Source organism: Cetorhinus maximus, chromosome 3 (genome assembly GCF_964194155.1).
Source record: "Cetorhinus maximus chromosome 3, sCetMax3.hap1.1, whole genome shotgun sequence".
In the NCBI taxonomy this organism is placed as follows: Eukaryota; Metazoa; Chordata; class Chondrichthyes; order Lamniformes; family Cetorhinidae; genus Cetorhinus; species Cetorhinus maximus.
In genome coordinates, this window is record NC_135881.1 from 124,019,226 (window position 1) to 124,041,767 (window position 22,542).

General features: G+C 45.6%; 1 protein-coding gene across 5 annotated transcripts in view; it reads right to left on the reverse strand.

Annotated features, from left to right (window-relative positions):
• LOC144678887 (alpha-1,6-mannosylglycoprotein 6-beta-N-acetylglucosaminyltransferase A-like) overlaps positions 1–15,616 on the reverse strand; it is a 121,349-nt gene extending 105,733 nt beyond the window's left edge. For 4 of the 5 annotated variants that reach the window (XM_078538905.1, XM_078538906.1, XM_078538904.1 and 1 more), the window contains exon 1: positions 15,543–15,616. The gene's annotated coding sequence lies outside the window, so the exon portion shown is untranslated. Of the gene's footprint in view, positions 1–11,487; positions 11,550–15,542 lie in introns of those variants that run through there. The other variant, XM_078538903.1, reaches the window with a different exon arrangement.
• Positions 15,617–22,542: the final 6,926 nt, after the last annotated feature.

Below are 22,542 nucleotides of genomic sequence, written 5' to 3' on the forward strand. Positions count from 1 at the left end.
AATTCCCCTGAAGCCTCCTTGCATCCTCCTCAACTTACACTCCCACTTTCAGGATCGATAAAATTTTGAAAGACAACCACCAGTGCATCCAACATTCAAGAATGTAGCTCATCTGGTCCAGAGATTTATCAGCCTTCAAAACCAATTAATTTTTTGAGCACTAGCTCTTTATTAATATTAATTTCTTTCAGTTCCTCCTTTTCACAAGTCATGTGACTAAACAGGCTTGGGCACATGGGGCAGGATGCCCCACAATGTAGTGGGATCCAAAGTGTAGGATTTGCTTCCTTTTCTTTCCTTCTCTGCCACTGCTCTGCGTCATCATCAAGGCTTTTGGACTCAAAGCATGGTGCAGCTTTATGGATAAATTGTCACCAGTTTTAACAACTGGTAGCAAGCTCCTCCCAGTCATTAATGTCAATTTTGCTGGGCTTCAAGGAGAGCTTTGGTGTGTCTTTATAGCATTTTCTTTATTCTTCCCTGGAACGCTGGCCATTTGAGAAAACAGTGCCTGGCGGGGGAGACAACTTTCAGCCATCAAGACAGTGTCCAGTTCAATGTATTTGATTTTGCAGGAGTTTTGCCTGAATGTTCGTGGAACTGGCTTTAAGGGGGATGCTAGCGTTTGTTCAATGGTCCTCCCATTGAATTCAGAGGATGCAGCAAAGGGATTGCTGATGGAATTTCTCTAATGCTCTTATGTCTCGTTGGTGCACAGTCCAGGTCTCACTGCAGTACAGGAGCACGGTGACAACAACTGCTCTGTACACTAGGATTTTTGTTGATTTGCGGAGGTCTTTGTTGTCAAACACTCGCTGTCAGAGCCTGCAGAAGGCTGAGCTGGCGCAGCTGATCTGGTGTTAGATCTCGTCAATGGGTGCCTTTTGAGAGAGGCTGCCTAAGCATAGAAAGCGTTCAACATATTCCAGAGTGTCTCCTTCAACATATATGGGAGGAACAATATTCAACTGTACAGGTCTAGGTTGATATGAGTTTTGATTTGGCAACATTCAAGGACAGACTGAGCCTCTTATATGCAGAATTGAAGAGATGAAGAGTAGCTTGCAAATCTGGTGCAGAGTGGGCAACATTACTGCAGCCATCCGCAAACTTTAGACCATGATGTCTATGGTGGACAGTTTAGTTTTTGGCATAGAGGCAATTCACGTTAAAGAATTTGTAATTTAGCCAGTCTCTAATACTCACACCAGAGGGCAGTTGATCTTTGATGAGGTGAATAGCCACTGTCAGGCAGATTGTAAATAGGAAGGGGGTTATCACACAGCCTTGCTTGACAGCTCTCTGGATTTAGAAATGGACTGTTTCAGGTCTCCCACTCAAGACAGTTGCAGTCATAGCATCATGATGCAGTCCATGTCCAAATGCAGCAAGAGCTGGAAAATATCCAGGCTTCGGCTGACAAGTGGCAAATAACATTTGCGCCACAAGTGCCAGGCCACGACCATCTCCAACAAGAGACAATCTAACCATCGTCCCATGACATTTAATGGCATTACCATCGCTGAATCCCCCACTATCAATGTCCTGGGAGAATTACCATTGACCAAAACCTGACTGGACTAGCCACATAAGTACTGTGGCTGCAAGAGCAGGTCAGAGGCTCGGAATCCTATGGTGAGTAACTTCACCTCCTGGCTCCCCAAAGCCTATCCACCATCTACAGGGCACAAGTCAGCAGTGTGCTGGAATACTCTCCAGTTGCCTGGATGAGTGCAGCTCCAACAGCACTCAAGAAGCTTGACACCATCAAGGACAAAGCAGCCCACTTGATTGGCACCCCATCCACAAACATTCACTCCCTCCATCACCAACACATAGTGGCAGCAGCATACACCATCTACAAGACGCACTGCAGCAACTCACCAAGGCTCCTTAGACAGCACCTTCCAAACCCATGACCGCTACCATCTAGAAGTACAAGGGCACCAGATGCATGGGAACACACCACCTGGAAGTTCTCCTCCAAGCCACACATCATTCTGAGTTGGAAATATATCACCGTTCATTCACTGTCGCTGGGTCAAAATCCCAGAACTCCATCCCTGACAGCACTGTGGGTGTACTTACACCACATGGACTGCAGCGGTTCGAGAAGGCAGCTCACCACCACCTTCAAGGGCAATTAGCGATGAGCAATAAATGCTGGCCTAGCCTGCGACACCCACATCCCATGAATGAAAAAAAATGCAGGATTGTGAAGAAGTTTCTTGGACATCCAAATCTCTGGAGTACAATCCATAGAGCCTCGTGATTTACCGAGTCAAATGCTTTGGCCAGGTTGATGAATGCAATGAAGAGTTCTTGGTGTTGTTCTGAATATTTTTCTTGGATTTGTCTGGCAACAAAAAAACCATGTCAGAGGTTCCTCTGGAAGGTCTAAAGCCACACTGTGTCTCTGGGAGGATTTCTTCAGCCACAGGAAGTAGGCGATTTAGGAGAATACGTGTCTGCATTTTCCCTGCTATGGGCAAGAGGGAAATACATCGATAGTTTTCACAGCATGATTTATCTCCCTTGAAGACAGTGACAACTGTTGCAGGAAGAGGATGAGTTTTTTTTCCTCCCAAATCCGTAAGACGGATGCATGGAGTCTTGATGTGAGCAAAAGCTACCAGCTTTGAAGACATCAGCCACAGGCTTTGTTGTTTTTCATCTATTTGCTTGCTTGTTTTTTTTCAAAAAAGTTTTTATTAATTTATGGGATGTGGGCTTCACTGCCCGGGCCAGCATTTATTACCCATCCCTAGTTGCCCTTGAGAAGGTGGTGTTGAGCTGCCTTCTTGAATCGCTGCAGTCCATGTGGTATAGGTGCACCCACAATGCTGTTCGGGAGAGTGTTCCAGGATTTTGACCCAGCGACACTGAAGGAACAGCGATATATTTCCAAAGCAGGATGATGAGTGACTTGGAGGGGAAATTCCAGGTGGTAGTGTGCCCATCTATCTGCTGCCCTCCCATCATTGGTGGTTCACCCATAGATTCTATCACAGGGTACTGCGGGGTGGGGGAGGGTGTGGTGTGGTGGAATAGCCTGGAGAGTATCAGCTTCCACTGTGGATTCATGGTTGAGGAGTTGTTGTAAATGTTTTTTCCAGCATTGATGGATGGCATCGTCATCCTTAAGATGAGCAAAGAGGATTTTGTACATTTGACCTTGGTTTATAGATGCCCCTGGTGGCTTCAAAAGCCACAAGGCATGCCATGATGGTCAGCATAATGTTGGACCTCTTGGGCTTTCCCTTCACCCACTTGTCCTTTATTTTCCTTTATTGTCTTTGGCTGTCAGCCTTGAACAGCTGGAATGCTGCCTTCTTGACTTGCAACCTTCGGTTGTTCTACCTGACAACGAAGGCTGCTGGTTTTTTGAGTTGGATGTGTGAAGATTTTCCCTACTAAGCAGGGCACGTTTCACTTGCTTTAGAAGGAAGGAAGAAAAAGAGAGATGTCAGGGAGCTAAGATCTCACTCTATATTTTTATAAAAATATATCATCCTGGCTAATCTGTAAAATTATTTTTTTTTTTAAAGAACTGGACAAAGGTTTTAAGCCAGGACCAGCTATGGCTCACACAATAGGAAATTCTGGCCTTCAGAAACAGCAGCAACTTGGTTATCTCTAAAGTGGCGCTAATGTCCCTTGTGACTGCCAAGATCAAATCCTAAGGAGTTGTACAAAGACCATTTTCTAAGGCCAGCCTCTGGCCAACAGAGACAATCCATTTGCAAGGACGAAGGACCATGAAACCTTTGTTGAACTTATTAATGGATGAAACATTAACCACCTCAAGAATACAGACCAGGAATATATATCCTTTGTCCAAACCAAGGGGAAGAAATGGGAGTTATGTCACATGACACACACCCGTCCCCTCCAAACCTGCTAGAATCTGTAATATTGCCTTGTGGAGCTGAAATAGGCAGTCTGCGATCTTCCGTAAAACCAAACAGCAGCAGAACCAGAGCTCTGTCCAGGTTTAAATTGCCTGGCCCTCATCTACACTGTTTCTGCAAGAATTTCTGTACCAGCACTTGCGAGACTAATTCATCATTATGGGCCCATCTCATCCTGGAAGTCATTTCTACGGGAAAAGTGAATTATCCAGCATCAGTCCTCAACCGGCCAACTCTGAAGGGATACACCGCTGGGTTCATGTGAAATAATAATTCTTATTTTTGTCTGTGGTCTTTGCCCTCTATCTTTCTTTCCCTTATCCCTCTTTTAGTGTCTGAGTGTACTAGGGTTATGTAGCGACACCCCGTCCCCACATTTTGGTGTGCGTAAAATAAACTAACTCTCTGATTTTACCCTATCTCAAGTTGGTTGTGGGATTATTAATAGAGTATCGGATCAATCCACAATTGAGGGGTTGGGGGAAAAAAACGCCAACACCTTTATATTACGAGGGGAGAAATCAGGGGTGTTTAAAATTAAACCCCCTCCTGTCCTTTACAGAGGAGAAAAAAGAGAGGAACTTCCATGCAAGGCCTGGTCAAAAGCCTTACTTCAAGTCCAGTTTAACATCAAGTTCTTTAAGAGATGCATCATTTTAAAAATATATTCTAAGGAGGAATGGTACAGAGTGTGTATATTAGTATAATTCAAGTGCTTTCTTAACCAATTGCTTTAGAAATTCATTCCATAGTTTATAATAAAAATAATGGCCTGCCAGTCTTAATTCTACTGCTTTGCAATATCTTGCTAGGAACATCCCAACTATTCAATATGCTAAAATAAAATTAAGCGTTTTTGTTCAAACTCTGGGCTTGCTACAAAAACCTCAATATTAAGCAGGACAAGGCAGACTATAGTTTATAAGGGGAGAGGCTCACTGTTTGTAGTGGGCTTTGATTGTCAACATAAGCAAAACCATGATACCATTAATAATCTGAAACTCCCTCCTTAACCAAAAGTGTGGGTGGGCTCGCCACCACCTGCTCAAGGGCAATTAGGGATGGGCAATAAATGCTGGCCTTGACAGCAACACTCGAATCTCATGCACAAATTTAAAAATCCCAACAAATAAAAATCCCACATGTAACAACTTAGTAGAGTGCATACCCCTTCCATGCTATGTCAATCCAACATTATTACAATTACGTAGCTCTTCTATGAGATTTCTCCCTGCCTGGTTGATGCTCTGTAACTACCAAGCTGAAAAAAGATATCTTTTTATTAATGCTGTCATCTCACTGAGGAGGCTTCAGGGAAATCCACATCCACCAACCTGCCCTGAAAACTCTGCTCATATTTTGATAGCTGTAACAAATTTCACCACAGCTGCTGAGACAATCTACAACATTCTAAATTAAACAAGCTACAACATTGTGTTTGGAAATAGAGACAATTTAAGTAAGTTATACTGGTATTTGTAGGTGTTAGGAATGAGTTTTAGCTTTAAAGTTTAAGTTTGATTTGTATTTCTGTATGTGTGTGTTAAGGAAGGTCAATTTGAGTTTTAGTTTCACTTTAAAAAAGTGCTTGCATTTCTAATGAGGGTTTTTACAACTGTAAGCCAAGGTAAATAAACAAGGGTAGAAGAATTGGGCAGTTGCCTAGCAACAGGGGTCCAGAGAGGCAGGTCCCTTCCACAGACATAGAAAAAAACTAAAGAAACAGCAGTTTTAAGTTTTAGTTTGAAGGTAGGACGCCAGAGACTGAACACTAGGAGAGGGTGTTGCAGATTTCCCAAAAAGTCCCAAGGCCAAAGGAGTGAGACGGAAACAGGGGGAAGTCCAAAGCAGACCTTCTAGTCAAAGGAGGACAGGAACCTGGAAAAGGTCCTGTTAAATTAAGAGTGAGGGGCAGAGAGAAAGGCTCCAAGCTTCAGGTTGAGACACAAAAACTGCAGGAAGCAGATTTAAAGCAAGAACAGCTTGCAAGAGCCAAGAAGGTCTAAAGAGGCAACTGAAAGTCTGTAACTCTTTGCTATGGGCATGTGAAGCAGCAGTGGTACTGTTGACGGCTGAGTCAGTGAGAGAGTGTGCGTGAAAGACAGTTTGACTGCATGTGGTGACCCAGGGAATAGGAACATCGGAAGGAGAGTTCGACACCCTGGAGGTGAGCCCTTGTGGAAGGCGGCTGAGAGAAAGCATTGGTTTGGGAGAAGATTCTAAGGCGAGGTCTTGGAGGGTGGAGCTTGGAAACCCTTGTGTGAAAGATGGAATTCAGTGAGACTGGTTGGCTTACGGTGTGACAAGTGTCTGGGGGGAGCTGAGGAGAGATCCATAGCATCTGGTTGAGGTGGCATCTGTCACTTGGTTTCAGAGTGTGGTGCGTCTGACCACAGGGTGCCTATTGGTACATGGGCTGTGTACTTACTGTGGACATTAAAGTACAAGATAGCTTTTGTAACTTGTGTTATCCTCACAAATCTGTATACATCTGTTAAGGTATAGTTGTGGGTGAAGGAGTATTGTAATATAGTTCATCTTTTCCTGTTGAATAAATATTTTATTCTTTTGTTAAAAGTTCATTAGTTGACTCTGTTCAGTAGCCCCTCTCCACGTATCTAAGCAAACAAATATAAGTTAGGATCTAACAAGCTGGGTTCCGCTCTGGGATCAGCTTGTCCAGGGTAACCTCAGCTGGGATCATAACAATTTTAAAATAAAGTCAATTTGCACAATCTCCCAATGTTAACTGTCCTCAAAAAAAAACTTCAGGATCAGGATCAGCATCTACACCAAAAACTAATCAGTTCTTCCTTGGGCCATACCCTGTGTATCAGGTTTCATTGGAATCCTTCCAATAGTTTTTGAGACAAACAGACTAAGAGGTGAAATCATTACATCCACCGCTGAAGCTGGGCAAAAGTAATGACCACTGTTGACCCTGATTGCAGATGGATAGGGTCACATTGATGCAAATCTAATTAATTAGCTTAGCTCAGCATATTTATGCATGAGAAAATTGTAACAGAAGATTTAAATTAGTTATATGTTTCCTAGGTTATATATTTAACCATATATTTAAATGTGCAATCATACTACAACTATAGCATTATAACTTTTAATGTACGGAATGCAGAATCTAAGCCTCAGCTAAGGAAAGAAGAGTGGCTGGGAGTTTAACTCCATTTCAGAGCCAGTTTGGTCCTATCCACCTACTATATGTACGCTATATAAGTTTATAGCAAGTGTAAAGCTTAAAATACCCTCAGGTGTAAATGCTCCACTAAAGTGTCTTAAGAATGACCAGAATAACTGATCAACTGAGTGCGATCCAATAATATTTAAAGCCAAAAGTAATTTAATAGATATCATATTTAAACAAAAGAAAGGTATTAATTTAACCAAAGAGGCAAGATTAATCATGTGAACAAGAACTATTCCCTCCCACCCCCCCAAAAACATTTCTATTTTTCTTTTGTTAGCAGTAAAAATGAAACAATACAGCTATATTATCAGATTTCTAACTTACCAAGAAGTAATTACTGTAAACAATACCACACGATAAATCCTTGCTGCTACTAACATAATAGCAAATATTTGCACTCTACTGAGTACTTTGAAAATAATACTTCTCAATCATAATAAACTCATTCAGGATAATATTTTTTTATGGATGGCTCATTATGGTATTGTAGTAATCTGACGTGTAATATATATATGTCTTTAAGACGAATGTTGTAATGAAAGAGCACATGATCTTGGTATCTGATAGCAGAGTAGCATGGGCTACCTCTGCAGTCAGTAGTCTTGCGTTAGAGTCTGAAGTGTAAGGACAGAGTTTTGAGTTGTAAGCACACAAGTATAACTGCTCAGTTCCTTTTGTAAATAAATAGAATGTGTTTCTTCTAAGAACGATCTACTGATCTTCTCTGTCTATGGTACAAATCAGTCACCCCAAAACTAGCGTGCAGCCCGGATCCTTTAGTCCCAACAAACCAAGGTACGGGGTCCAACAAACTGGCGACAAGAGTAAAAAGCAAGAAAAAGACACGAAAAGATGAGAAAAAGCAAGAAAGAATGAAGGAAATGAAGAGAACCGAAATCGGGTCATACCTCGCACAGTAATTGTAAGTAAAGAAAAATTTCCGTCCTGATCGTCAAAGCAATCCCCTCAGAGAATGCCACAACTTGGAAGAGTTGAACCTTTCGATCCAGACTCGGACGATTGGTCTCATTATGCTGAATGCCTCGCGTTCTTCTTCCAGACGAACGACATTGTGGGGGGAGAAGCAGCACGCGATCCTCTTATCCGTGTGTGGGAGTATGACATATGGATTAATTTGAAATTTGTTGGCACCCAGTGCCCCAGATTCAAAAAGTTTTGATGAATTAGTGAACCTTATAAGAGCCAAAGCCCTCAGTGATGATGCAACGATCCAAATTTAACTCACGAAATAGAGCCGTGGGGGAGATAGTTGCTTGTTATGTGGCAAGTCTGAAACGATCAACAGAATATTGCCAGTTGGGTACATCTATCAATGATATGCTTAGAGATCATTTGGTGTGCAGTATAAATGAAAATGCGATTTAGAAGAGATTACTGTCTGAAACAAATTTGGATTTTCAGAAAGCATTGGAAATTGTGCTGGCAATGGAAGGTGCAGTGAGGGACTCAAAAGCCATACAGGGAGCACAAAATGATGCCATCCTCCATGTTGGGCAGGGAGCCTCAGCCAAAAGGAGCACAAAAGTGCAAGGCTTTACTCAGAAGCGGGAAGCAGCCACCATTAGCAGGCAAATTAAAAAAAAAACTTAGCAGCTAAAACATGGCATAATGGCAACAGAGGTGGAAGCAGACAACCTTGTAATGAACCACAGTTTAAAAATATTGAATGTTTTTCTGTCATCGAAACAGATGACTCATGAGACATTGTGAAGATGGAATCAGGCAGACTTTCAAACAAAAGCAAAAACCCAATGTGATCAACAGCATTGAAAAACCTGAAGTAATAGATTCAGATATTTATTCGTTGTATAATCTAAAGGTTGAACCTATGTAACCATGAGTGAATGAGAGGCCAATCAAAATAGAGGTGGATACAGGAGTGTCCGCTATGGTGATAGGTGAGCATACTTTTAAATACCTGAATCATGGGGAACGTAACTAAATTTGGAAGAAACAGATGCCAAATTGAAAACTTACACCGAGAAGACATACAAGGGCATAAGTAAAGTCACAGTACACTACAGAGGTCAAACAGTGAAATTACCCTTGATGGTGGTAGCAGGCGAGGGACCTAGCTTCCTCGGATGAAACTAGCTGAAATAAATTAAATTGGAATGGGCTGAAATCTGCCAACTCAGAACTAATGGGCTATTAAGAGCTACTACAAAAATATGCCTCAGTCTTCAAGGACGAACTTGGAAAGATTGAGGGGCTACGAGCAAAAATTCATGTGGACCCAGAAGCAACACCCAGATTCATGAAGGCAAGACCAGTGCCTTATGCAAGGTGGGAAAAGATAGAAACCAAACTGGACAGATTAGGAAAACTGGGAGTGATACAACCAGTGCAATTTTCAGAATGGGAGGTACCAATTGTGCTTGTTCTCAAACCTGACCAAAGTGTTCAAATATGTGCAGACAACCCTTACCAAAAATTGAAGACTTGTATACTAAACAGGTAGGTAGAACTGCTTACATGAAACCTAATATGAGTCATGCTTATCAACAATTGGAATTAGAGAAGGCCTCCCGGAATGTTACCATTAATACACACAAAGGGTTGTACCAATATACCCATTTACCTTTCGGCGTATCTTCAGCTTGTGTCACATTCCAAAGAATCATGGAAAGTTTACTACAGGGACTGCCCCATGTTGTAGTTTATTTAGATGACGTTCTGGTGACAAGATTCACTGAAAAGGAACATTTGGTAAACTTGGAAGAAGTTTTGAAACATTTTTTGCAGGTGGGATCGTGTTTAAAAAAAAGAGTTCACATTCTAGAAGAAGATAACCTACCTAGGTCACAAGGTAGATTCACAAGGCCTACACCCAGTTGAGGAAAAAGTGAAAGCCATTAGAGAGGTACCAACACCAAAGAATACATCCAAACTCAAATCATTCTTGGGGATGGGATTACTATGGGTGCTTCTTGCCTAATTTGTCGACAGAACTGGCACCAGTGCGTTGCTTGCTCAAGAGAAACCAGCAATGGTCTTGGCAAACACCACAGGAAGAAGCTTTCACAAAAGTGAAACAGTTGTTGCAATCATCTAACTTTCTAGTGCATTTTGACCTGAAGAAAGAGTTGGTGTTGACATGTGACGCATCTCCCTATGGAGTGGGAGCAGCGCTTTCCCATCGAACGGAAGATGGATCAGAATGGCTTATAGGATACGTATCGAGAACACTCAATACAGCGGAAAAGGGGTGCTCTCAGTTAGAAAAAGGCCTGTCAATCATCTTTGGTGTTAAGAAATTTCACCAGTATGTACACGGTCATCATTTTACTTTCATATTGGACAACAAGCCATTGCTGGGATTGTTCAGTGAAGACAATGCTATACCACCTATAGCCTCAGCAAGAATACAAAGATGGACATTGATCTTGGCAGCATATGAGTATACCCATAGGCCCAGAAGTCAAATTGCAAACGCTGATGTGCTTAGTCATTTGCCCATGCAAGTAAATGATGAGGATGTTCCAATTCCTTAAGAATTCATTTTATTATTGAACTTCCTGGATTCATCATCGACATGTGCTAGACAGATTAGAGATTGGACATGTCGAGTCCCAGTCTTATCCAAAGTACGAGAGTAAGTTCTTCACGGTTGGTCACGAGAACAGGAATCTGATGAAATGAAACTGTATTTTCAGAGAAGATACAAGATAACCAACCAGGAAGTTATCTTATTGTGGGGAGCCCGAGTGATTGTTCCTCCAAAAGGACGAAAGCCATTGCTGTCTGAACTTCACAGCACACATCCAGGAATTTCCCAAATGAAGGCCATAGCACGCAGCTATCTATGGTGGTCTGGGATGGATGGAGAAATAGAGAACTTAGTGAGAAGTTGTATGCAATGTCAGCAAGCTCCATTACACCCTTGGGAGTGGCCAGGAAGGCCATGGGTGCGATTACACATTGACTATGCGGGACCTTTTATGGGAACAATGTTTCTACTTATCGTCAATGCTCACTCAAAATGGATGGACATATATGAAGTGAAGTCACTGACATCTCCTGCTACAATTGACAAGCTACATCATACAACAGGTGTCACGTCTGCAGAACTGTTGATGAAGCGCAGTCTCCAATCGAGATTGTGCCTAATTATGCCAAACTTCGGAAGGGGCGGGGGGGGAGGCGGAGAGAAGTCAGAAAACTGGACATGACTAGCACAGTTGTGACAGGATGTTTAATGTAGGAAAGAAGGTATATGTGAAGAATTTTAGAGAAGGACCAACATGGTTGTTTGGTGAAATAAGTTCAATAACTGGACCTCTTTCCTATCAAGTGAAAGATAGAGTCATACAGAGACATGTGGATCATATAAGAGGAGAAACAAAATACCCAGAAATGATTCCACCAGTGTTCATGACTGAGCCAATGTCTCCTGTTGAAAGAGCTCAACTGAGTACAGATGTGTCTGAAGGGTCGAATGTATCTGAAAGAGTCAAGACGACAGATTTGCAGGTACCTACCAAAGAGACAAATGCTCAGACGACTCTAGCGAAGGAGGTTCCAGATCAAACATCAGAAGCTGTAGAGCTGAGATGTTCTACACACATAAAAGCCCCAGAAAGACTGACTTTGTAAATTACTTCTCTGTGTGAAAAATTTGATATTTTGAGAAAAATTGTAAAATGTATCTGAGTAAAGGGGGAGGGCTGTAGTAATCTGATGTGCAATATACCTTTAAGGCGAATGTTGAACTGAAAGATCACATGATTTTGGTATCCAATAGCAGAGTAGCAAGGGCTACCTCTGTAGTCAGTAGTCTTGAGTTAGAGTCTGAAGTATAGCTGTTGAGTTCCTTTTATAAATAAACAGAATGTGTTTCTTCTAAGAACTGTCTATGGTACCAACTTGGTCACTCCGAAACAAGCATGCAGCCTGGATCCTTTAGTCCCTGCAAACCAGGGTATGGGATCCAACAGGTTTATTTGATAAAACAAATTTACTACATTTAATAAATTTCCACTGTCCAGTGCCATACTAAAATCATGAGAACCTAAAACATGCATACTAACAAATACAAAAGTTACCTGTATTATATTAACCAACAATTACAAGCGTTATTCCAGGTAGCAATAGTATTTACATAACGCTCAATAGCTTGGATTGTGCAGTGTTGCCCAGAAAGATCTAGTGATCTCTGTGGCATGATATTTCCTTTTTCAGACAGTAGTTGAAAATGAGATGCCAAATAAAGTGATGTCTTGGTGTGCAGCTGTACTGATATTAGCTAACAAATAAACAGCCAATCTCAATGAAGAATTCATACACAAACCAGGAAGCTAAAAGCACTTAACGATATTCACTTTTAAATTTCCACATGGTGACATAAATGATGATGATTGGGTTAAGATTGAAGCAAAAGCAAAGATAAGCAAACTTGTTTAATTTTTTTTAAGATTGGAATATTTACATCATAATGCGGGGGGAAGGGCATTGGGGGGCTGGACAGTGGGGGGAGGGGGAGGGGGAGGGGGAAACTTCGGGTGGATCAGACAGGTTGCCTGGGGGTGGGAGAGAGTCGAGTGGACAGTAGGGGGGGTGGGTGGGGAAGGGGTGTCGGGTGGACAGTGGAGTTTTACTTATTCATTCACGGGATGTGGGCTTTGCTGGCTGGGCCAGCATTTATTGCCCATCCCTAGTTGCCCTTGAGAAGCTGGTGGTGAGCTGCCTTCTTGAACCACTGCAGTCCATATGGTGTAGGTACATCCACAGTGCTGTTAGGAAGGGAGTTCCAGGATTTTGACCTAGCGGCAGTGAAGGAACGGCGATATATTTCCAAGTCAGGATGGTGAGTGACTTGGAGGCAAACTTCCAGGTGGCGGTGTTCCCATGGTATCTGCTACCCTTGTCCTTCTAGATGGTAGTGGGCATGGGTTTGGAAGGTATTGTTTAAGGAGGCTTGGTGAATTACTTCAGTGCATCTTGTAGATGGTACACACTGTTGCCACTGTGCGTCAGTGGTGTCGCAAGTGAATGTTTGTGGAATGTCTGGAGAAGGGGGGGTGTTGAGATTGGGGTTGTTGTTGGGAGTCCCGTGGGGGTTCAGGACAATAGTTACCCAGAGTCAGAAGTGGTTTTAATTATTCTAACTTTTCTGGGGATACCATTCCTCTAAGACAGTTGGAACCATCCAGACTGTGATTTAATTTATAGTATCAAGTGCAGGGCAATTGCCCAACCTAAACTTCAACTTCCTGGGCATTTGCTGTGCAATGCTTATGTGGGAACTGCCAGGGATGGTCCCCCAGTGCGTCTTTGGAGGACCCCCCCCGTCCACATATGACATCCCAGAGATGTTAAGTTATGGGCCTTCATCAATTCAAACGATTTCTCCAGGACACCGCAACCTCTGGGGAAGCATAGAATTACATCTAGTAATGTACAAGTTGAACATAAGAACTAAGAGCAAGATTAGGCAATTCAGTCCCTCGAGCCTGCCCCACCATTCAATACGATCATGGCTGATCTCATTTCACCCTCAACTCCAATTTCCCACCCTCTCCCCATAACCTTTCAACCCGTTACTAATTAAAAACCCGTCTATGTCCTCCTTAAATTTATTTAGCATCCCTGCATCCACTGTACTCTGAGGTAGTGAATTCCACAGATTCACGACCCTCTGAGAAAAGTAATTCCTCCTCATCTCCGATTTAAATCTACCACCCCTTCGCCTAAAACTATGGCCTCTCGTTCTAGAATGCCCCACAAGGGGAAACATCCACTCCACATCTACTTTGTCTATTTCCTTTAGTATCTTATATGTCTCAATTAGATCTCCTCTCATCCTTATAAACTCTAGCGAGTATAGGCCTAAACTGCTCAATCTCTCCTCATAAGAGGAACCCCACATCTCTGGAATCAATCTAATGAACCTCCTCCAATGCAACTACATCCTTCCTCAAGTAAGGGAACCAAAACTCTGCACAGTACTCCAGGTGCAGTGTCACCAATGCCTTGTACAGTTGCATCAACACTTCCCTATTTTTATACTCTATTCCTTTAGCAATAAATGCCAAAATTCCATTTGCCTTCCTTATTACCTGCTGTACCTGCATACTAGCTTTCAGTGATTCATGCATGAGGACACCCAGATCCCTCTGCACTGAAGCATCTCTCCATTTAAATAATAAATCACCTTTTTATTCTTCCAACCAAAATGGATAACCTCACACTTATCCACATTAAACTCCATCTGACAAATTTTGGCCCATTCACCTATCCTGTCCATATCCATTTGTAAATTTCTTATTTCTTCATTGCAACTTACTTTCCCACCTACTTTGGTGTCATCTGCAAATTTAGCTATAGTACCTCCTATCCCTGAAGCCAAGTCATTAATATAGATTGTAAATAGTTGGGGCCCAAGGATTGAACCCTGTGGTATTGCCTGCCATTCGGAAAAAGACCCATTTATTCCTACTCTTTGTTTCCTGTCTACCGACCAGTTTTCTATCCACCTCAATACACTGAAGGGAATACACCACCTGGAAGTTTGCCTCCAAGTCACTCACCATGTTGACTTGGAAATATATTGCCACTCTTTCACTGTCGCTGGGTCAAAATCCTGGCACTCCCCCCACTCACAGCACTGTGGGTGTACCTAGGTCACATGGACTGCAGTGGTTCAAGGCGGCAGCTCACCACCACATTCTCAAGGGCAAATAGGGATGGGCAATAAATGCTAACCTATTCAGCGACAACCAGATCCCATGAATGAATAAATCCAAATTTCCTTATATGTGCATTTCAGATGTTGAAGATAATTTCATTAGAGTAATGCTGAATGCTGACAGTTCCACTGTGATTACTACTGCAGAATATGGACCAATATTACTCCCTCTCCTGTGTAAGGAGCATATTTACCATGAGACTTGCAGATATAAGGCTGCCTTTCTCCCAACTAGATATAATTAGACATAGCCAGCAGATTGGTCATAACTGCAGCCAAAATAACGGTTAGCTAACAGCCCTTGCCAAAATACAAGTGCATTCAATTTGCTGTCTGATATGCTTACCCAGCCCTCTGTACTGCCAGGCACCGGAGACCAGCAACCGCTTACTTTATCCAACGCCAACGTCCCACCCGCCCGTCACGCTCACTTCCCAGCGCACTCATTCTCAGCGGAGCAGCTGCTCGACTCCGCACAATAAACGGGGAACCGCAGCCTCGTGGGGAGTCCGGCCAACCGGCCGATTCCGGCGGTTGCGAGTAGAGGTCCAACCAGCCGGCCGACCGACCGATCCCGGGGGTTGCGAACAGGGGTCGGCCGGCAGGTTTCCAACAGACGCACAGCCGGGTGCCCCCGGAAGGATTGATGTGAGCAGGGGTCCGACCAGGCGGCCCCCGACCCATCGTGACGCAGTACCCGCGCACTCCCCTCACTTACCCATTCGATTCCGAGTTCCGATCGCTTCCGGCTCTAACACTTCCCCATCCCAACAGCCCCTATCTCCGCGCACTGCGCATGTCTGGCCGCCTGCCTAAAATCTGGGCAGGGCCGTGGTGGGGGTGGTGGATAGAATTGTAAGAATACAGAACATTGCTGTTGAGGAGAAGTCTTAGAGTTTTATAGCACGGAAGGAGGCCCTTCGGCTTATCGTGTCCACGCTGTTTACCAAGCCCCTATCCACTCTAATCCCATTTTCCAGCACTTGGTCTGTAGCTTTGTATGCTATGGAGTTTGAAGAGTTCATCTAAATACTTCTTAAATGTTCTGAGGTTCCTGCCTCTACCACCCTTTCAAGCAGTGAGTTCCAGATTACCCCACACTCTGGATGAAATTTTTTTCCTCAAATCCCCTCTAAACCTCCTGCCCCTTACCTTAAATCTATGCCCCCTGGTTATTGACCCCTCCACCAAGGGGAAAAGTTTCTTCCTATCTATGCCCCTCATAATTTTGTACAAAGATTTTCAGCAGGGGCAACAAGATGCCCGGTTGCGGTAAAACAGGAGGCAAAGGGCGCACCAAGGTCAAGTCTTGCTCCTCCAGAGCTGGTCTCCAGTTTCCTGTAGGCCGTATCCACTGGCTGCTATACAAGGGGCACTATGCCAAGCGTGTTGGGCCGGAGCCCCTGTCTACCTGGCCACCATCCTCAAGTACCTGATGGCTGAGATCCTCCTGCTGGCCGGCAATGCGGCCCGGGACAACAAGAAGACTTGCAACATTCCCTGCCACCTGCAGCTCACCATCTGCAACGACGAGGCGCTCAACAAGCTGCTGGGAGGGGTCACATAGAAAATAGGAGCAGGAGTAGGCCATTCGGCCCTTCGAGCCTGCTCCGCCATTCTTTATGATCATGGCTGATCATCTAATTCAATAGCCTGCTCCCGCTTTCTCCTCATTTCCTTTGATTCCTTTCGCCCCATGAGCTATATCTAATTCCTTGAAAACATACAATGTTTTGGCCTCAACTACTTTCTGTGGTAGTGAATTCCACAGGCTCACCACTCTCTAGGTGAAGAAATTTCACCTCATCTCAGTCCTAAATGGTCCACCCCATATCCTCAGACTGTGACCCCTGGTTCTGGACTCCCCTACCACCGGGAACATCCTGCACCCTTTCCACCCTTTCTAGTCCTATTAGAATTTTATAGGCTTCTATGAGATCTCCCCTCATTCTTCTGAACTCCAGCAAATATAATCCTAACCGACTCAATCTCTCCTCATATGTCAGTCCTGCCATCCCAGGAATCAGTCTGGTCAACATTCGCTGCACTCCCTCTATAGCAAGAACATCCTTCCTCAGATAAGGAGGATAAGATAAGATCACTACCTTTGAGGTCCTACTTTTCAACTTACTTCCTAACTCCCTATACTCTGCTTTTAGGACCTCATCCCTTTTTTTAGCTATGTCGTTTGTACCAATGTGTACCACAACCACTGGCTGTTCACCCTCCCCCTTCAGAATGTCCTGTACCCGCTCCGAGATATCCTTGACCCTAGCATCAGGGAGGCAACATATCATCCTGAAGTCTCATTTGCGGCCACAGAAATGCCTATCTATTCCCCTTACAATTGAATCCTGTGTAACTATTGCATTCCCACACTTTTTACTCCTCCCCTGTGCAGCAGAGCCAACCGTGGTGCAACGAATTTGGCTGTTGCTGCTTTCCCTTGAGAGGCCATTCCCCTCAACAGTATCCAAAGCGGTATATCTGTTTTGCAGGGGAATAGCCACAGGAGATTCCTGCACTGCCTGTCTATTCCTCTTGCTTTTCCTGGTGGTCACCCATTCCCTTCCTGTCTTTGGACTCTTAGCCTGTGGTGTGACCACCTCTCTATATGTGCTATCCACGATACTCTCTGCCTCGCAGATGCTCCACAATGTCCCCAGCCGCCGCTCCAGCTCCGAAACCCGGGCTTCCAAGAGCTGCAACTGGAGACACTTCCTGCACACATGCTGGCCCCGGGCACTAGAAATGTTTCCGGCCCCCCACATAGAGCAGGAGGAGTACACCATGGCTTTGAGCTCTCCTGCCATGACTTACCCCTTAAATTAAATTAAACCTTTTGGAAGATACTTAATATCAAATAATATCAATTACTCTAGGGCCCTTTTTCCCTGCTCCTCATTGTTACAGAATATAGCCCTTACAAATGATGAACCATAAAATAAGACCTTAAAAACTATAAGCGATAAAAGTAGTAAATACTTACCCGAACGTACTCACGGTACCCAAAGGATCACCTCGTTCCCTCCTCATCGACTCCCTCAGTCAACAAACTCCAACTTAAGCACTCTACTGCAGCCCAAAGCAGCACTCCAGTGCAGACAAAGTCAGCGCTGTAAGATCACATAGCCCAGCGTGGTGTCCTGCCCAAAATCCAGGCTGGGCTGCTGCCCAAGAAAACCAGCTTTATGCCTGAAGGGCGAGATCTGGAAAAGATCAATCAGGTTCCCCCTCAGCCTTCTCTCGTCCAAGGAAAACAACTCCAGCCTAGCTAGTCTCTCTTCATAGCTGAAATGCTCCAGTCCAGGCAACATCGTGGCCTGTACATCACCCACTACTATACCTCCACTATGTATCCATATCCTGCCAAATTAGTTTAAACCCCCACCAACAGCAATAGCAAACCCACCCTACAAGGATGTTGGTCCCGTTCTGGTTCAGATACAACCCATTGGACTTGTACAGACCCCACCTTCCCCAGAAATGGACCTAGTGATCCACGAATCTGAAGTCCTCCCGCCTGCACCAACTCTTCAGCCACACTTTCATCTGCTCTAAATGCCTATTCCTATACTCACTAGCACGTGGCAGCGGGAATAATCCAGAGATTACAACCTTTGAGGTCTCGCTTTTCAATCTGCTATCTAGCTCCCTAAATTCTTGTTGCAGGACCTCATCCCTCTTTCTACCTATGTTGTTGATACCAATGTGAACCACGATCTCTGACTGTTCACCCTCCCCTTTCAGAATGCCCTCCAACCTTTCAGTGACATCCTTGACCCTGGCCCCAGGGAGGCCACACACCATCCTGAAGTCACGTCTGCGGCCGCAGAAATGCCTGTCTGTGCCCCTCACTATTGAGTCTCGTACCACTATTGCTTTTCCTCTCTTTCTCCTCCCCCCTTGTGCAGCTGGGCTCTGGCTGCACTCCCCAGAGGAACTGTCACTCTCACTGTTTTCCAACACAGAAAAACTGTTCTTGAGTGAAATGCACTCTGGGGCTTTCCTGACCATGTGTCTGCCTCCCTTCTTCTGACTGATGGTCACCCATTCCTTCTCTGACTGCACTTCCTTAAGCTGCGGGGTGACCATGCCTAAAAACATGCGATCCACGTAACTCTCAGCCTCGCGGATGCACTGCTGTGCCTCCAGCCAACACTCTTGCTCTGAAACCCGACACTCAAGCTAGTCAAACCGGTGGCACTTCCTGAAGATGTGGTTATCCAGACTGCCAGGAGCATCTAAGACTTCCCACATTCTGAGGCCGTGCAACACATGGGACTGAGCTCCCCTGCCATACCTTTAGTTAAAATACCCTTACCTAAATTTAAGCCAAGTAGAAAATTATTTAAAGTTCTTTCTTTTTTAAAATAAAAGCTAGAACTCTCACCTTTCCTTAATGTAGCTTTAAAGTGGAGAAAAACAACCTACCCACTACCTACTAATCAGCTCTCTGCTTCGTGCTGATGTCACTTTCATCAGTCTTTTTGAATTCTGACGGAGTTCCTATTGGGGTTAGCTGCTGCTCCGACTGGCTCGATCTGGACTTTGACCCTCAAGGTTTTATTGAGAAGCTCTGCTGGTGCCATTCACCCCCAGGTTTGTTCCGCTCTACTCCCGCTGCTGCTTCGACTGGCTTGATCTGGGCCTCGACCCTCATGCTTTTATTGAAAAACTCCACTGGCACCGTTCACCCTTAGGTTCGCTCCACCCCATTCCCACTACTGCTCTTTTCAATATATGGAAGTTTAGGAGTGAAATTTATCCAAATAAAATCGCCTCTTTAAACAAAACCGCTCAAGCTCCCTTGGTATTAACATGGTTGAAGGTCAGGGACATTTTCCACGAGGTGGGAGAGTGTGCGATGAGGGAGAGGGAAAGAGGAGAGTGTGTGATGGAGCAGAGATTTGGAAGAATGGGGCGAAGAAAGTGCGAAGGGGTTGGGGAGGAGGGAGTGGGAAGGGGATGGGGGAGGAGTGGGAAGGCGGGGGAGGGCGGAGGGAGTGGTAAGGAGAGGGGGGAGGGAGTGGTAAGGGGAGAGGGAAGAGAGTGGGAAGGGGGGAGAGAGTGGGAGAGGGAGGGAGTGGGAAGGGGAGGGGAGGGAGTGGGAAGGGGGGAAGGGAGTGGGAGAGGGAGGGAGTGGGAAGAGGAGGGGAGAGGGAGTGGGTCGGGGGAGGGAGTGGGAAGGGGAGGGAGAGGGGAGGGAAGGGAGTGGGAGGGCAAGGGAGTGGATGGGGAGGGGGAGTGGGAGGAAGTGGGAAGGGGGGAGGGAGGGGGAAGGGGAGCAAATGGGAAGGGGAGAGTGGAGGGAGTGGGAAGGGGAAGGGTAGGGAGGGAGGGATAGAGGTTGGGAAGAGGAGGGGGTGGGGAGGGGAGAGAGTGGGGAGGCGTGGGGTGGGGAAGGGAGTGTGAGGAGCAGGGGAGGGATGGGGGAACAAAAGGGGGGAGTGGGGGAGAGACGGGGGAGTCGGTGGGGGAAGGAGTGCAAAGGGGAGGGAGTGGGAAGGAGGGAGGGAATGGGAAGCAGGAGGATTGGGAAGTGGGGGAGGGGTGGAGAGGGAGTGGGTAGAGTGGGGAAGTGGAAAGGGGAGGGGGAGGGAGGGAGTGGGAAAGGGAGAGGGGAGGGGGTGGGAGGGGGAGGAAGGGAGTGGGAAGGGGGAAGGAGTAGGAGGGGGGAAGGGAGGGAGTGGCAGGGAGGGGAAGAAGTGGGATGGAGAGAAGGGAGGGAGTGGGAAGGGGAGGGGGAAAGACTGGAAAGGGGAGGGAGAGGGCTAGTTGGGAGGGGGAGGGAGTGGGAAGGGGAAAGGGAGTGAGTGGGAAGGGGAAGGCGGGGGAATGGGAAGGGGATGGAGTGAGAAAGGGAAGGGGAGGGGGAGAGAGTGGGAAGGGGTCCAGGGAGTGGGGAGGGGAGTCGGAGGGAGGGCATGGGAATGGGGGGAGGGGGAAGGGAGTCAGGAGATGAGGCAGTGGGTGGGAAGGGGCGGAGGGGTCGAAGTGAGTTGGGACAGAGGGGAGGGAGTGAGTAGGGGTGGAGGGGAGGGAGTGGAAAGGGGGAAAGGAGGGAGTGGGAAGGGGGTAAGGAGGGAGTGGGAAGGGGTGGAGGAGAGGGAGTGGGGAGGGGAGGGAGTGGTATGGTGGGAGGGGAGGGAATGGGAAGGGGGAGGGGAGGAAGTGGGAATGGGGAGATTGGGAGGAAGTGGAATGGGGCGGAGAGGAGGAGAGAATGGGAAGGGGAGGAGAGAGTGGGAAGGGCAAGGGGGAGGAGGGAAACAGAGGAGGGAGTGGGGGAGGACAGAGTGGGAAGGTAAGGAGGAAGTGGGCAGAGTAGGTTGTGGGAAAGAGGGAGGAGGGAGTGGGAAGGGGGAAGAAAAGAGTCAGAAGGGGGGAGGAGAGAGTGGGGAGCGGGGAAGAAGAGGGGAAAGAAAGTTCAGGAAATGAGGGTGGCAGAGGAGTGGGAGTGGAGGGGAGAAAGGAGTTGGTGGGAGAGAGGATAGGGTGCGTTCGATAGGAGAGGGTATACATTCAGCACAATTAATACACCGTTGCTCTATGTGCTGTATATTGACAGATATATGGGCTTATAGCTGTGCTGTGGACAAAGGAAATTGAACCTGCTCCTGTAACTGCTGTATATACTGTTTATTGACACAGCTCACATGGCTTTGCTGTATATACTGAATATTGATAGGACTCCTATAGCTTAGGAACATTGGACCTGGGAACGTAGGACTTACATGGAGGAGTAGGCCAATTGGTCCTTCGAGCCTGCTCGGCCATTCGGTAAGGTCATGGCTGATCTGGTTGCGGTCTCAACTCCATTCTCCTGTCTGCCCCCTGCCATAACCCTTGAGTCCCTTGTCTGTCAAAAATCTGTCTAACACTGCCATGAATAAATAAAATGACCCAGCCTCTACTGTTCTCTGGGGAAAATAATTCCACATATTAATGACCCTTTGAGAGAAAAATATTCTCCTCATCTCAGTTTTAAAAGGCAGACCTCTTATTCTTAAACTGTGACCTCTAGTTCTAGTCTCCCCACAAGTGGAAATATCCTTCTAGTGTCTACCCTGTCAAGTCCCCTCAGGATTTTTAAATTTCAATAAAATCATCTCTCATTCTTCGAAACTCCAATGGGTATAGGCCCAACTTGTTCAACCTTTCTGCATAGGAAATGAAGAATTCCCAGGAATGAATCAAGTGAACTTTCTCTGTACTGCTTCGAAAGCAATCATGAGCTTTTGAGCTCCAAGTCGTCGTATTGGGTTGGGGGGCTGGGGGGGCAGTCTGTTGTGAGCGGTGGCTGAGTTGGTACTATTGATAGAGTTGACCCACAGACACTTCTTGGGTGGAAACTTTAAGTTTATTTACATGGTGCTCAGCAGCTACTACATGTGCTTTCAACTCAAACTCTATTTCTATACCACTAACTACTGAGGTAACCCATGTTACTCTCCTATTGGTTTCTATAGATCATGTGATCTTTCTCAACAAGTATTATCCTTAAAGGTACATTGCACACTAAATAAAACCATAATTACTACAGTGGGAGGGGGAGCCCCAAAGATGTGCTGGGGAAGTCCACCCCCCAACTCCATGTCAAGGTTCACAGGTAAGGTTTGCACAGCAATTGCCTGGAAGTGCAAACTTCCCCTAGACAATTACCCTGCACTGGGAGCCATCAAAAAATGTGATTTAAATTGCAAATTTCGGTTAGT